The sequence below is a fragment of the Nicotiana tomentosiformis genome, chromosome 6 (genome assembly GCF_000390325.3).
Source record: "Nicotiana tomentosiformis chromosome 6, ASM39032v3, whole genome shotgun sequence".
In the NCBI taxonomy this organism is placed as follows: Eukaryota; Viridiplantae; Streptophyta; class Magnoliopsida; order Solanales; family Solanaceae; genus Nicotiana; species Nicotiana tomentosiformis.
The window spans coordinates 97,539,182-97,555,432 of record NC_090817.1 but is presented as its reverse complement, the minus strand read 5'-3'; positions in this window follow the sequence as shown (position 1 = coordinate 97,555,432).

Sequence of the window (16,251 nt, the reverse complement as noted above, 5' to 3'; positions counted from 1 at the left end):
AATGGGACCTTACTCAGAAACATTGTTTTTAAAAAAAATAGATCTTAACTTTTACAATACCAAGCTTAATTTTATCAATTGTATGAGCTAAGATGAAACTACTATCAAGTTATTTTACAAGTAATATCAACTTTTTAGAATTGAAACAGTGTCATCATGGATTATATTTTAATATAGCTTTTAAGTTGTTTGAGATTGAGGTGTGAATATTAAATATTACTGCTAAGTTTATGGTTTGACATTCATGTAGCTTTTCTTCTTGTTAACCTGATAATGATTAACAATTATGTATTTTGTACTGTTCTATTCCGATAAGAAAAGTTTGTTAAACTGTTTTCTTAACAGTTTAATCCATATTTAAATAATTAATATTGGCAGAGACATAATTATACAATAGTATATTCATTATATTCTTGTGAATACAGAAGGTAACTTTTTTCGAAAAAATATTAAAAACATTGGGAGACTAAAGAATGGAAATGAGTAAAGGGGATAGTGATTATTGAGCGTAAAAACTTACCCGCATCCAATATCTAACACAATCCAATAAATGCACGACATGCGCATACAGACTTCTATCATTTAGTCACGTTTAATTGATATATATTATTATTATTAAATCACTTATTAACGATTATATGTTGGTATATTTTGGTTTAAACACCGCACACCTAGTGTAAGTCTTGGTGGTAGTAAAGGTAAATAATTTTATGTCTTTACAATTGAAATTTTAGGTGGGAACAATAAAACAACAAACAAAAAAATGACAAAGACTGTGTCTTTTGCTCGTCTGTGCGAGGAACTGGGGGACAAAGGCGGGGAGAAGAAGTTATTCCAGCCGGCTAAGGCAAGAGAGAGGAAGGCTCGGGATCTGGACCAAGTGAGGTGCATCAAAGACGAGGACGACAGAGTTTTGATGGTGGAGGACCAGATTAAGCGGAGATGGCAGACCTACTGTAACGATCCGGCCGGTCGTTTTGAGTGTATTAGCTCTGATCCCCTATTTATTACCTCCTCGGTGTTATATTGTAGTTACGTGACTTATCGGGGTGCTTGGTTTCAGGTTTGGAAAAGTTTTAGAGCGAAATGAGACACACAATCCCTAAGTTGGAGGTTTAAGTTGTTAGAGTTGACCGTAATTTAATTTTTGTGTAGACGACTCCAGAATGGAGTTTTGACGGTTCCAATAGCTCTGTATGGTGATTTTGGACTTAGAAGTGTGTCCTGATATTGATTCGATAGTCTATATGTCGTTTCGGCGAGAATTGGCGTAAGTTAGAAAGTTGAAGGTTTGGAAGGTTGGGAAGTTTGGCCGGGAGTTAACTTTATTGATATCGGGGTTGGATCCCGATTTCGAAAGTTGGAATAGATCTGTAATGACATATATAACTTGTGTACAAAATTTGAAGTCAATCGGAGTTGGTTTGGTAAGAATCGGCATTAGTTTTGGAATTCGAAAGTTCATAAGTTTTTTAGGCTTGAATCAATGCGTGATTCCCGATTCTAGTATTGTTTGAGGTGATTTGATGCTTCGAGCGTGTTCGTATGATGTTTTAGGACTTGTTGGCATGTTTGGTTGAGGTCCCGGGAGCCTCGGGTGTAATTCGGATCATGTTCGGCGCATTTCCAAACATTGAAAATTGCTAAATTCGGTGCTTCTGGTTTCCTTCTACGCGTTCACGAAGGTGTTCCCGCATTCGCGTAGAATCTTCGAAGATTGCTGGAGATTTACCTTTCGCGCGCGAAGAAGGCCACGTGTTCACGAAGGGTCAGGATTTTGTGCATTGCAACTGCGGACAGGGAGCCGCGTTCTCGAAGAGGAAAGGCAGGTTAGGGAGACCTCACGCGGTTGTTCTACGCGTTCGCGAGTGAAGCTTCGCGATCGCGAAGCTTGAGAGTTTTGGTCATCGCGTTCGCGAGTGGGTTAACGCGTTCGCGTAAGAGGAAATTTGGGCAGCAACATTTTTGTGCTTCGCGAACGCGAGGCAATTTCCGCGTTCGCGATAAAGGAATCACTGGCAGCAGATTTAAGTTTCAAAGTCGAGGGTTTATTTCATATTTCACATTTTGGACTTAGAGCTCGGTGTGAGGCGAATGTTCGAGAGATTTTCAGAGCGATTATTGGGGTAAAAATTCCTAACTCGATTTTGGTTAATTTACATGAATCTATTGATAATTTCATCATCTAATTAGGGATTTGAGTTGGAAAATTGGGGGAAAATGGTAGAAACTTCTTACGCTAAAATTTGAGGATTTGAAAGGCGATTTGAGGTCGGATTTGAGTAATTCTTGTATGGTTGAACTCGTTATCGCATGGGTGTTCAAAATTTATAATTTTGGTCGGGTTCCGAGGCGCGGGCTCGGGTTGACTTTTTTAATTCTTTGCAAATATCGTGATTTCATTGTTTGAATTAGTTTCCAATAGTTTATATTTATAGTATAAAGTTATTTTGGCTAGATTCGAGCAATTCAGAGTTGGATAATCGAGGAAAGGGCCTACTAGTGAATTGATTAGCGTAATTTGAGATAAGTGACTTGCCTAATCTTGTATGGGGGAATTAACCCCTTAGGATTTGTGTTGGTTGTGATAATTGTGATATGTGAAAGCCATGTACGCAAGGTAACGAGTGTGTACACGGGCTAACTATGGAAATTACCGATTTTAGCTATGTAGATCCCTTTCATACATTAATTGAGTTAGCTTAACATGTCATATTCATCATTATTAGTCTATTTTCACATGTCTACTTGTCTTTTGCTCTTACATGCTAATTGCCATATATGTTTAGTTGAAGTTCTTGTTTCCTTTATTCCGTATTCATTACTTAATTGTTGAACTCTTTACTTGAAGTTGTTAAATCGTGGAATATCTTGTTGTTGAAATTGGTATTGAGATATAAAGGTTGTGATTCACACTGAGGCAAAGTGCTAAGTTGTGAAATATCATTCTGTGGAGTTGTCAATTCTGGTTGTTATTGTTGAGATTCGTGTGTACAAGTCATGGTGTAACGACCCGACTGGTCGTTTTGAGAATTAGCGTCCCTTTCGGTGGCTTAAGGTCTCAAGTAACTTCGTATTATGTGTTATGACTTGCGTGTGTGGTCGAGTTCGGTTTCGGATGATTCAGGGTCAATCTGGAAGAAGGATTCTTGTTTTAGAAGTTTAAACGGTAAGAGTTAACAAGAGTTTAACTTTTTGTGTAGACGACTCTGAAATGGTATTTTGATGATTTCAATAGTTTCGTATGGTGATTTTGGACTTAGGCGTGCGTCCGGATTTGGAGGTCCATAGGGTAATTTGAAGCATTTCGGCGAAAATTAGAAAGTTGAAGTTTTGAAAGGTTAAGAGGTTTGACCAAGAGTTGACCTTGGTGATATCGGGGTTGGAATGTGATTCCGAGAGTTGGATTAGCTCCGTTATGTCATTTGGGACTTGCATGCAAAATTCGACGTCATTCCAGGTTGATTTGATATGTTTCGGTACGAGTTTTGGAAGTTAGAAGATTGAAAAGTTCATAAGTTCGATTCGAGGTGCGATTCGTAGTTCGACGTTGTTTGATGTGATTTGAGACCTCGAGTATCTCTGTGTTATGTTATGAAACTAGTTGGTATGTTTGGACAGGGTCCCGGGCGTGTTTCGGATAGGCTACGGGACATTTTTTTCATGTTTTCGAATGCTACATTTCTAGTGTATGGTGTCCTTCTCTGTGATCGCTTATGTGTAGCCGCGATCGCGAAGGCTGTTTGGTGGGATGGTCTTTTTTCCTCTTCGCGTTCGCAAGGATCAGTTTGTGATCGCGTGCGTATAAGTGATTGCTTATTCGCGTTCGCATTGGGCCTTTCGCGTTCGCGTAGTGTTGACCCTGCTGGGGAGGCCGGCACTTTGTTCTTCGCGTTCACATAGCTATGTACATGATCGCGTACTTTGAGGCAGTGATGAACCGCGTTCGCCTTTCTTCTTCCGCGTTCGCGTAGTACCTTTTCGTGGGGCACTGTCATTTTTTCTTCGCGATCGCATAGTACATTTTTGTGGAAGTCATTATTCCTTCTTCGCGATCGCATGTGTATTTCCGCGATCACGATGTGCAAATACCTGGGCAACAGAATATATTTTCCAAAATCGAGAGCTTGGCCATTTTTATCATATCTTGAGTTGTATACCTCAGATTTAAGCGATTTTTTGTGGGTTTTTCAAGCAAATCATTGGGGTAAGTATTCTTCACCCGGAATTTATTATATTCCATGATTCTATCTTTATTTTTATCTTATAATTAGTATTTTGAGTTGAGGGAAAATGGGAATTTTCGAAGAAATCTTTCAAAATGTAAAATGATGATTTGAAGGACGAATTGATATTGAATTTGGTAATTCTTGTATGGTTGGACTAGTTATCGAATGGGTGTTTGGATTTTGTAATCTTGGTCAGGTTCCGAAATGCTGGATCGGGGATTGACTTTTCGGTTGACTTTTTAGTTTTAATTAAAGATCGAAACTTTATTATCCGGAACTGTCTTCTATGAGTTTTATTTATGATTTAAAGTTATTTTGGCTAGATTTGAGCCGTTTGAGAGGTCATTTTAGAGTAACAATCTAGCTTCTTTGAGGTATGCATCTTGCCTAACTTTGTGGGGGGGAAACTATGTCACGATCCCAAATTTCCTCCGTAGGATGTCGTGATGGTACCTAGTCTCTAAGACTAGGTAAGCCTATCAATGCGGAATAATAATAAATATCTGAAATAAATAAACTACAATTCAAATAATTTCAACTCCCAAAACCCGGTAGAAATAAGTCACAAGCTTCTAAGAATTTATTCTCTATGTCTCTATACATCAGAGTCTAAAGCAAATAAGGAAGACAAACATAGTAAGATAGAAGGGGACTCCGGAGTCTGCGGACGCTGGCAGATATACTTCGAAGTCTCCTCGTACAGCTAGTTTACTTATGCGTGGTCTGAGAAGATGTACCTGGATCTGCACAAAAAGATGTGCAGAAGCGTAGTATGAGTATACCACAGCGGTACCCAGTAAGTGCCAAGCCTAACCTCGGTAGAGTAATGACGAGGTCAGGTCAGGCCCTACTGGAGAATAAATAATGGCATAGTAAAATATTTAAACAATATTATCAGATAAAATGACGATGGAGATGAATCAAATAGTATGTCACATTTAATTTCATCAAATAATGGCAAATAAATACCTCGTGGAAACAAAACAGAATTTTTTTCAACTTTAAGAAAATCACAACAATAATCAAAGGCAATTGTGGCCATAAATCAATATCAACAAGGGCACTCCCGAGGTACCGCCTCATAGTCCCAAATCATAAACAAATTCAGAATAACTCATTTCCTTATCTCACCGCGGGAGTCTTCACAATTTATTTGAAAGAAAATATTTTTTTCCGAAATAGCATCCCGCGTTTTAGCCATTCTTATCACACCGCATGACTTCTAGTAGTTCCTCCTACTAACCACGCGTATCAAGGCACTCTTATCTTACCGCATGCATTTCAATACCCAGACCTTATACCACCGCATGCGTATCAATATCACAATATATCATAATTTGCACCTCAGGTGCTCAAATAATTTAACTTGCCAAAATAATTCAACAATAATATTTTTCCACAATAAAAATCTCACGGCTCATGTCAAAATAATTCTATAATAATATTTTTCCACAACAAAGAGCTCACGGCTCATGTCAAAATAATTCAACAATAATATTTTTCCACAATAAAGAGCTCACGGCTCATGTCAAAATAATTCAACAATAATATTTTTTCACAATAAAGAGTTCACGGCTCATGTCTTAATAATTCAACAATAATATTCTTTCATAATAAATAGCTCACCGCTCCATCACAATGAGTACAAAAATATTCAGGAGTAAATAATTTAGGAAAATAATATTTCAAAATCTTTAATACGTTGCTTCAATATCAAGTTTAAAAATGTCAAATACTTCATATTAATAATATTTAATTTAAAGAAAATCAACCTTCAAATAATGCACAGAATAAAAGAAATCAAGTTTCAACTAAACAGGTAAAATAATTAGTAGGAAAAGATCAAACAAATTTGAAGTATATATCTCAGATCAATGATGAAGAATATAACAAGATAAAATAATTTAATAAATGCGCAACAGTGATCTACACAATTTAAAAATATAATCTTTCACATTTAGCCCATTTACACACTTGTCATCTCGTGCACACGACTTTCAACATATTTCAATAATCACATCAATACCAATCCTAGGGGAAATTTCCCCCCTTCACAAGGTTAGACAAGTCACTTACCTCGACTTGCTCCAATTTAACCAAGTATTATGCTTTTTTCTCGATTTTTCTGAATCATATCTAGTCATAATTAATTCGATACAGTCAACAAAAATTATAGAAATTAATTTCATAAGAAAATACTATATTTTTCAATAAAATCTGAAATTAGCTCAAAATTGTCCGTGGGGCCCACATCTCGGAATCCGGCAAAACTCATAAAATCCGACAACCCATTCAATTACGAGTCCAACCATACCAGTTTCACTCAAATCTGACTCCGGATCGACACCGAAATCTCAAAAATTCGTTTCTATTAGATTTCTAAAAATTTTCCAAATTTCTATCTCAAAATACTAATTAAATAGTAAAACAATAATATATTCGTGTATATTGACCAAATCGGAGTTAGAATCACTTACCCCAATGTTTTTCCTTGAAAATATATCAAAATCGCCCCTCCTCAAGCTCCAATTCGTCAAAAATGGAAAATGGGACGAAGTCCCCTGTTTTTATAACTTACATATCTGTCAGGGAGCCCGATTTGTCAGGGAGTCCGATTTGTCAAGGAGCTCAATTTGTCAAGGAGCGATCGATTTGTCAGGGAGCTCGATTTTGTCAGGGAGCTCGATTTGTCAGGGAGTCCGATTTGTCAGGGAGCTCGATTTTGTTAGAGAGCTCGATTTTGTCAGGGAGTCCGATTTTTGATAGGGTGTCCGATTTTGACAGGCAGCCCGATTTTGACAGGCAGCCCGATTTTTGACAGCATTTCCAGCAGAAAAATTGCAGCACCTTTTGCAGCACCTAAGTCCCACTTTTGATCCGTTAACCATCTGAAACTCATCAGAAGCCCTCGGGACCTCAACCCAATACACCAACAAGTCCTAAAATATCATACGAACTTATTTGAAACCTCAATTCACATCAAACAACGCTAAAATCACGAATCATGCTCCAATTCAAGCTTAATGAAACTTAGAATTTCCAACTTTTACATTCGATGTCGAAACCTATCAAATCAAGTCCGATTGACCTCAAATTTTGCACCCAAGTCATAAATGACATAAACGGAGCTGTGAAAATTTTCAGAACTGGATTCCGACCCCTATATCAAAAAGTCAACTCCCCGGTCAAACTTCCAAACTTCAAATTCATATTTTAGCCATTTCAAGCCTAATTTAACTATGGACTTTCAAATAAAATTTCGACCATGCTCCTAAGTCCAAAATCACCATACGAAACTGTTGGAATCATCAAAACTATATTCCGGGGTCGTTTGCACATAATTCGACATCCGGTCACTATTTGAACTTAAACTTTTAATTAATTTATTTTTTAATCAAAATTTCGTATCTCGGACTAAGGACCTCGAAATTTGATTCTAGGTATACGCCCAAGTCTCAAATCACGATATGGACTTACTGGAACTGTTAAAACACTGATCCGAGTCTGTTTGCTCAAAATATTGACCAAAGTCAACTCAATTGAGTTTTAAAGCTCAAAATCACATTTTAATCTATTTTTCACATAAAAACTTCTCGAAAAATTTTACGGACTGCACACACAAGTCGAGGAATGATAAATAGTGCTTTTCGAGGTCTTAGAATACAAAATTAATTATTAAATTTAAAGATGACATTTTGTGTCATCACAAACTACCCATTAGGATTTGAGTCACTTGTGCTAATTGTGTCATGTGAAGACCGTGTACGCGAGGTAACGAGTACATGTTCGGGCTTATTTGTGAAAACTTGACCGTTTAGGGCTCTTAGGATCTTATGTTAATTATATATGAAGTTGTTTGTCATGTTAAATCCCCCATTTACTAAATTTACTCTTACGTGTCTTAATTGGAATTAATTGCTTCATGTTCTACCCTTATTGTCGATTAAACTCTTATGTGCCTTAACTGAAGTTGTTGCCTCTTTTATTGCCATGCTATCCTTTCCGTAATTGCGTAACCTTAATTGAAATCATTATTATCTTTCCGTAATTGCTTAACCTTAATTAAAATTATTATTATCTCTTCTGTAATTGCTTAAACTTAATGGAAGTTTGTTATCCCTTTCATTGTTGATGTATTCTTATTTGGGGTCATTGATTCATGCTATCTCTCTTGTTGTCGAATTGCACTTTCGTGGAATCATAGTTACACATTACCTCTCCTTTGTTGAACTATTCTTGTTGAGACTATTATTTCCATGTTGTGTCTTTCTTTGTGAGTTCGTTCTTCCGTTTCTTTGTGTTTTGAAGTTCTTGTATTGATTTACTTGTCGTATTCTCGTGTTATTGTTGTTGTTGTATTCAGTGTTGTTGAGCCGAGGGCTATGCATGGTTGTTATATTAAAACTGTTTTGAGGAAATGTTGTGGCATATGGGCACATATTGTGAAAGTTATTTTGATGAGTTGTTATGTTTTGGCACATATGTTATTGTTGAAAGGATTGTTATTGTGTTTGCACGAGATTTCTGCCGTACTGTTGTTATTATTGATATGTATGTGGTGGTATAAGGTCTGGGTGTTGAAACACATGCAGTGAGATAAGGTGGGCTTGAAACGCGTGGCTAGTAGGGGAACTACTAGAAGCCATGCGGTGTGATAAGGTAGGCTAAAACGTGGGATGCTATTTTGGGAAAAATGGTTTTCAAAACTAAATATAAAGGCTCTCGCGGTGATATAAGAAAAGTTGTGATTCATTTTATAATTTGAGATTACGAGGCGGTACCTAGGTAGGTCTCTTGTTGTCATTTCCCCATTTTTTGTACTTGTTTTTTATTGTTGTTTCCTTAGCATACTATCAATTATCTTCGTTCGTGTTGCAATATTTGCTTAGTTCTATGTAGCCAATCTTGTTGTGCTTGCCGTTGCTTTAATTTCATTGTTGTCTTGCTTACACTATACATTTCATGGTGATCGCTTCTTATGTGCCATTCATTGTCTCTACTCTCATTTGTTGACTTAAATTGTGGTAGAACACTAGAACAAGCATACACGTAGATGAATCACCCATATCGGTTTAAGAAGATGAATTTTGATGCTATTGACCATTACATGTACTCTTGTCTACTTGCCTTCTGTGTGAGACCTGTTCTCCTGGCACGTGAGTCATCCATGTAGTTATGAGTTGTAATGCGGGCACAAGATGCCAAGTGAATAGGGTTCATGAATTGGAACCCGCGAGCTATGATTATGAGGTTTGGTACCTCGTTGAAATGCTTGACATATCTGGTGTGAAAGCGGTTGTCCTTATTCAATTGTTATTGGTTTTCCTTTATTTTGTATCACCGGACTTAGACTATGTTCAGCTTACTCTACAACACTATTACTTGACTGCTTCATGTTAAATATTGATGTTACTAGTGTATCGTTGTAACCATTATTTTGTATCCATTATCCAGCTTAGCTTTATATTAATATTGTTTCTCTGTTAGTTCTCCTTCACACTTTTTCAAGTTGTTTAGTCCGGTAGGTATCTTGACTGTCCCTCGTCACTACTCCATCGAGGTTAGTCTTAATACTTACTGGGTATCATTATGGTGTACTCATACTACGCTTCTGCACATTTTTTTGCAGATCCAGGTGCCACAGTTATTGTTGATTATTAGCTAGTTGGTTGAGCATTGTTATGGAGACTCAAGGTAAACCCGCCGTCGTGTTCGCAGGCCTCAGTGTCACCTTCTGATACTATACTTGTACTGTTTATTTCTATTCCGAACAGTTGTATTTAGGGATTTTTCTAGCAAATTCAGTAGAGCTTATGACTTGCACTACCGATTTTAGGAATTGTAAGTTGTGTATAAAGATTTATATTTCATATTTATCATTAATGGCTGAATTCTTCTATTAATTTAGTAAGTGTTAGGCTTACCTAGTCTTAGATACTAGGTGTCGTCACGATATCCCACGGAGGGAAACTGGGGTCATGACAAGTTGGTATCAGAGCTCTAGGTTCATAGGCGTTATGAGTCACAAACAAGTTTAGTAGAGCCTCGCGAATCGGTATAGAGACGTTTGTACCTATCTTCGGGAGGCTATAGAACTGTTAGGAAAAAGTTTCACTTCTTTGATTCCTTATCGTGCAAATTTGTTGACTTCAAATTCTAAATCTCTGTCTTTCTATTCTCTCACAGATGGTAAAGACACGCATAACTGGATCTGATGATCAGACACCCGCGCCCACTGCTAGAGCCATGAGAGGTCGGGGAAAAGGCCGAAGATGTCTACATGATGCAGCTAGAGCACCCGCACGAGCTGCTATAGAGGAGCCAACAGTAGCTCCAATTGGAGAGCAGGCACCTGAGACGCCTATTACTACCCAGCACTTTAGGAGACCCTCACCTAGTTTTTGAGCATATTGGGCACTTTATCTCAGTCAGGGTTGATCCCACTTGATCTTACCACATCTTAGGCCAGGGGAGGAATACAGACTCCCGCTGCTCGTACCCCAAAGCAGTGGGTCCAGGTTGACCAGGTACTAGAGGTCATACCAGTGTAGCCGGTCGCCCCAGCTCAATCCGAGGTTAGGGCAGCAACTTCTGAAGGGGAGCAGCTCAGGCTTGAGAAGTACAAGAAGTACCACCCTCCTACTTTCAGCGGTTTGGCTTCAGAGAATGCCCAGGGTTTTCATGAGGAGTGTCATTATATCCTTCGTACTATGGGTGTTGTGGAGTCGAGTGGGGTTCATTTCACTACGTTCCAGCTTAAGGGAATGTCTTATCAGTGGTGGCGAGCGTATGAGTTAGGTAGTCCGACCGAGGCAGCTTCACTCACCTGGGATGAGTTCTCAGAGATGTTCTTGAGGGAGTTTGTTCCCTAGAGTCTTAGGGACGCATGAGGCGCAGAGTTTAAGCAGTTGCGCCATGGTTCTATGACCGTATCAGAGTATGCAGTCCGGCTCAGTGATTTGTCTAGGCATGCACCAGCCTTGGTTGCTACTGCCAAAGAGCGAGTTCGTCGGTTTATCGAGGGGCTCAACCCTAGTATTAGATTCAGCATGGCCCGAGAGTTGGAGATGGACATCCCATACCAGCAGATCGTGGAGATCACTAGAAGATTGAAGGGTGTGTGGGCCCTGGAGAGAGAGGAGATGGAGGCCAAGAGGCCTCGAGATTCTGGCGCATACAGTGGTGTCCGTGCCCCAGTTGCAGCCTGTCATGGTAGGGGCTATGTGAGCCGCCCTGTTTATTTAGCACTTCCAGCTTCCAGCTGTATTTCGGCCACTCCCAGGCCCCAGGTTCCTAATTATGCACCGCCATTGTCTAGTGCACCTCCTGCATAGGGTGCTTTCAGTGGTCAGTCCAGTCGATTAGGCCCGAGCCAGTTCCAGCAGTCACATCCTCCGAGAGCTTGTTTTGAGTGTGGTGACACTCGTCATATGGTGAGGGACTGTCCCAGACTCAGGAGGGGTGCACCTCCACAGACTACTCAGGTCCCACGTATTCCACAGGGCCCTCAAGCTTCTCAAGCCATGGTTTACCGCACCAGTTGCCACTCCACCTGCACAACCAGCCAGGGGTGGAGGATGGGCATGTAGAGGTCTCCCTAGAGGGGGAGATCAGGCCAGATATTATGCTCTTTCTGCTAGGACGGAGGCGGTTACATCCGACTCAGCACAGGTATTGTTCTGGTTTGTCATAGAGATGCATTTGTCTTATTTGATCCAGGCTCTACTTATTCCTATGTATCATCTTATTTTGCTTTGTATTTGGGTAGATCCCGTGATTCTTTGAATTCTCTTGTCTATATGTCCATGCATGTGGGAGATTCTATTGTTGTTGACCGTATGTATCGTTCGTGTTTAGTTATTCTTGGTGGTTTTGAGACCAGAGCCGTTCTATTATTACTTAGTATGGTAGATTTTGATGTTATCTTGGGTATGGACTGGTTTTTACCCTATCATGTTATCCTTGATTGTTATGCCAAGACGGTGACTTTGGCTATGCCGGGTTTTTTGCAGTTAGAGTGGAGAGGTACTTTAGATTATGTTATTAGCAGGGTGGTGTCTTCCTTAAGGCACAACAGATGGTTGGAAAGGGATGTGATGCGTATCTAGAATATGCAAGAGATGTCAGTGTTAATACTCCTACCATTGAGTCAATTCTGGTAGTGAGGGATTACCTAGATGTATTTTCGACGGATCTTTCGAGCATGCCGCCCGACAGGATATCAATTTTGGTATTGATTTATTACCGGACACTCAACCCGTTTCTATTCCACCATATTGTATGGCCTCACCAGAGTTGAAGGAGTTAAAGGAGCAGTTGCAAGATTTGCTTGATAAGGGTTTCATTCGGCCCAGTGCATCACCTTGGGGTGATCCAGTCTTGTTTATAAAGAAGAAGGATGGTTTTATGCGCATGTGTATTGATTATCGCTAGTTGAACAAGGTTACAGTAAAGAACAAGTATCCATTGCCACGCATTGATGACCTATTTGATCAGCTACAGGGTGCCAGAGTATTCTTCAAGATTGACTTGCGTTCAAGCTATCATCAGTTGAAGATTCAGGAGCCAGATATCCCGAAGACTACCTTCAGGACTCGGTATGGTCATTACGAGTTCCTTGTGATGTCATTTGGGCTGACCAACACCCCAGCAACATTCATGCACTTGATGAATAATGTATTCCTTCCCTATCTTAACTCATTCATCATTGTGTTTATTGACGACACTCTGGTGTACCCCTGGAGCCGGGAGGATCATAAGCAACACCTGAGGACCGTGCTTCAGACCTTGAGAGAAAAGAAGTTGTATGCAAAATTTTCAAAGTGTGAATTCTGACTTGATTTGGTGGTATTTTTGGGTCATGTAGTGTCGAGTGAGGGGATCAAGGTAGATACGAAGAAGATTGAAGCAGCACAAAGTTGGACCAGACCGTCTTCACCTACTAAGATCCGGAGTTTTCTTATTTTGGCAGGGTATTACCATCGATTCGTAGAGGGTTTCTCATCAATTGCTACACATATGACCAGATTGACCCGTAAGGGTGCTCCATTCAGGTGGACCGAGGGGTGTGAGGAGAGCTTTCAAGAGCTCAAGACAACTTTGACTACAACCCTAGTATTGGTGTTGCCTACGGGTTCAGGGGCGTGACAAGTTGGTATTAGAGCTTGTGACTTGTATTTTTGCCGGGTTTTGGGAAAATATGTATATACTGAGTTGTGGAGATTTTCCTTGCTAGTTGTTGGATTTTGAGCCTTTAAATTATTATTTCGGTTGTCTCTGCATAAATATTAGGCTTACCTAGTCTTAGAGACTAGGTGCCGTCACGATATCCTACGGAGAAAAACTTGGGACGTGACACCTACTTTCATAAACTTCTGAAGGAAGAAGGGGATTGGGATATTATGCTAGGTGAATTGGGGTATTCCAAGAGTCACCGTGACTTTAGGTATTTTAGGCGCATTAAGGTTGAGGAGATCGTAGAGGCTATGCATAAGATGAGTAGGGGCAGAGCTACTGGGCAGACAAAATTTCGGTTGAATTTTGGAGGTGTGTGGGTAGAGTAGGCGTGGAGTGGGTGACTGGGCTGTTTAATGTTATTTTCAAGATGGATAGGATACCAGAGGAGTGTAGGTAGAGTATAGTGGTTCCGTTGTACAAGAACAAAGGTGATATCCAGAGTTATAACAATTATATGAGTATCAAATTACTGAGTCATACCATAAAAGTTTGGGAGATGGTGGTAGAAGTGAGGGTGAGGAGGACGGTGTCTATTTCAGACAATCAGTTCTGCCGAGATGTTCTACCATGGAAGCTATCCACCTTATTAGGAGGTTGGTGGAACAGTACAGGGATAGGAAAAAGGATATGCACATGGTGTTTATTGATCTGGAGAAATCGCATGACAAGGTTCCTAGGGAGATTCTATGGAGATGCTTGGAGGCAAAGGTGTGTCGGTTGCTTACATTATGGTGATTAAGGACATGTATGATGGAGATAAGACTCGAGTTAGGACAGTGGGAGGCGACTCAGAGCATTTTCCGATTGTTATAGGGTTGCACCAAAGTTCTGTGCTCAGCCCATTCCTATTTGCCATGGTGATGGATGCACTAACACACCATATTCAATGGGAGGTGTTATGGTGTATGTTATTTTCTAATGACATAGTTCTGATTGATAAGACGCAAGGTGGCATCAACGAAAGGATGGAGGTTTGGAGACATGCCCTTGAATCTAAGGGTTTCAAGTTGATCAGGACTAAGACGGAGTATCTAGAGTGTAAGTTCAGCGTCGAGCCGACAGAAGCGAGATTGGACGTGAGGCTTGACTTTCAGGTCATACCCAAGAGGGGCAGTTTCAAGTACCTTGGGTCAGTTATATAGGGAAGTGGGAGATAGATGAGGATGTCGCACACCATATAGGGATGGGATGGATGAAGTGGAGGTTAGCGTCTGGAGTCTTATGTAATAAGAAAATGCCACCTATACTCAAAGGTAAGTTTTATAGAGCGGTGGTTAGACCGGCCATGTTGTATGGGGCTGAGTGTTGGCCAGTTAAGAACTCACATATTTAGAATATGAAAGTAGCAGAGATGAGGATGTTGAGGTGGATGTGTAGGCACACTAAGATGGATAATATTAGAAATAAAAATATTCGGGAGAAGGTAGACGTGGCCCCCGTGTATGACAAGCTGCGAGAAGTAAGGCTCAGATGGTTCAGGCATGTTTAGAGGAGAAGCCTCAATGCCTCGGTGAAGAGGTGTGAGCGGCTGGCTTTGGTGGGTACGAGGAGAGGTATAGGGCGGCCTAAGAAGTATAAGGGAGAGGTGGCCAGGCAGGACATTGCGTGGCTTCAGATTATCGAGGACATGGCCCTAGACAGGAAGTTGTGGAGGTCGAGTCATGAAGGTTGTAGGTTAGGAGGTAGTTGTACATATTTCTACGGCGCACCAAAGTGAGGCTAGTCTGTTAGGATTTAGTCTTAGACTGCTAGTGGTTAGTGTTGAGTTCTCACTACTCTTTCGTTCCTCTTAGTGTCGGGCTTTATCTAGTGGTTATTATTGTGATTTTCATCTATTTTCTGGTTTTTATGATGCTATTATTTTTTTCTATGGTTTTTATTGATGGTACTGATATATTACATCTTTTTTCCTTCTTGAGCCAAGGGTCTTTCGAAAATAGCCTTTCTACCCCTCGGGGTAGGGGAAAGGTCTGTGTACATACTATCCTCCCTATTTCCCATGTAACGACTCGGCCGGTCATTTTGAGTATTACAGCCATGTTTCCCCATTTATTGCTCAATTTATGTTGTACAATTGTTGTATGACTTGCCGGGGTGATTGGTTCAGGTCCAGTGAGATTTTGAAATGAATTGAGACACTTAGTCTCCAAGATGAAAGCTTAAGTTGAAAAGATTGATCGGATGTTGACTTATATGTAAACGATCCCGGAATAGAGTTTTGATGATTCCAATAGCTCAGTATGATGATTTTGGACTTAGAAGCATATCCAGAAAATTATTTGGAAGTCCGTAGTTAAATTGGGCTTGAATTGGCTAAAATAGAAGATTTAAGTTTGGAAGTTTGACCGAGGAGTTGACTTTTTGATATTGGGTCGGAATTCAATTCTGGAAATTTGAATAGGTCTATTATATCGTTGATGACTTGTGTGCAAAATTTGAGGTCAATTGGACATGATTTGATAGGTTTCAGCATCGAATGTAGAAGTTAAAAAAAAATCTTAGTTTCATTAAGTTTGAATTGGGATATGATTCGTGGTTTTACCATTTTTTATGGGATTTGAGGCCTCGACTAAGTTCGTATAATATTTTAGGACTTGTTGGTATATTTGGTTGGGGTCCCGGGGGCCTCGGGTGAGTTTCAGATGATTAACGGATCAAATTCGGACTTGAGGAAATGCTGGAATTTTTTTGTTGCTGGTGACTTCGCACTTGCGCATGAGGGACCGCAGGTGCGAGCTTGGTTGCGCAGATGCGAAATTGGCTTGGCAAGGGCAGGGGTCGCAGA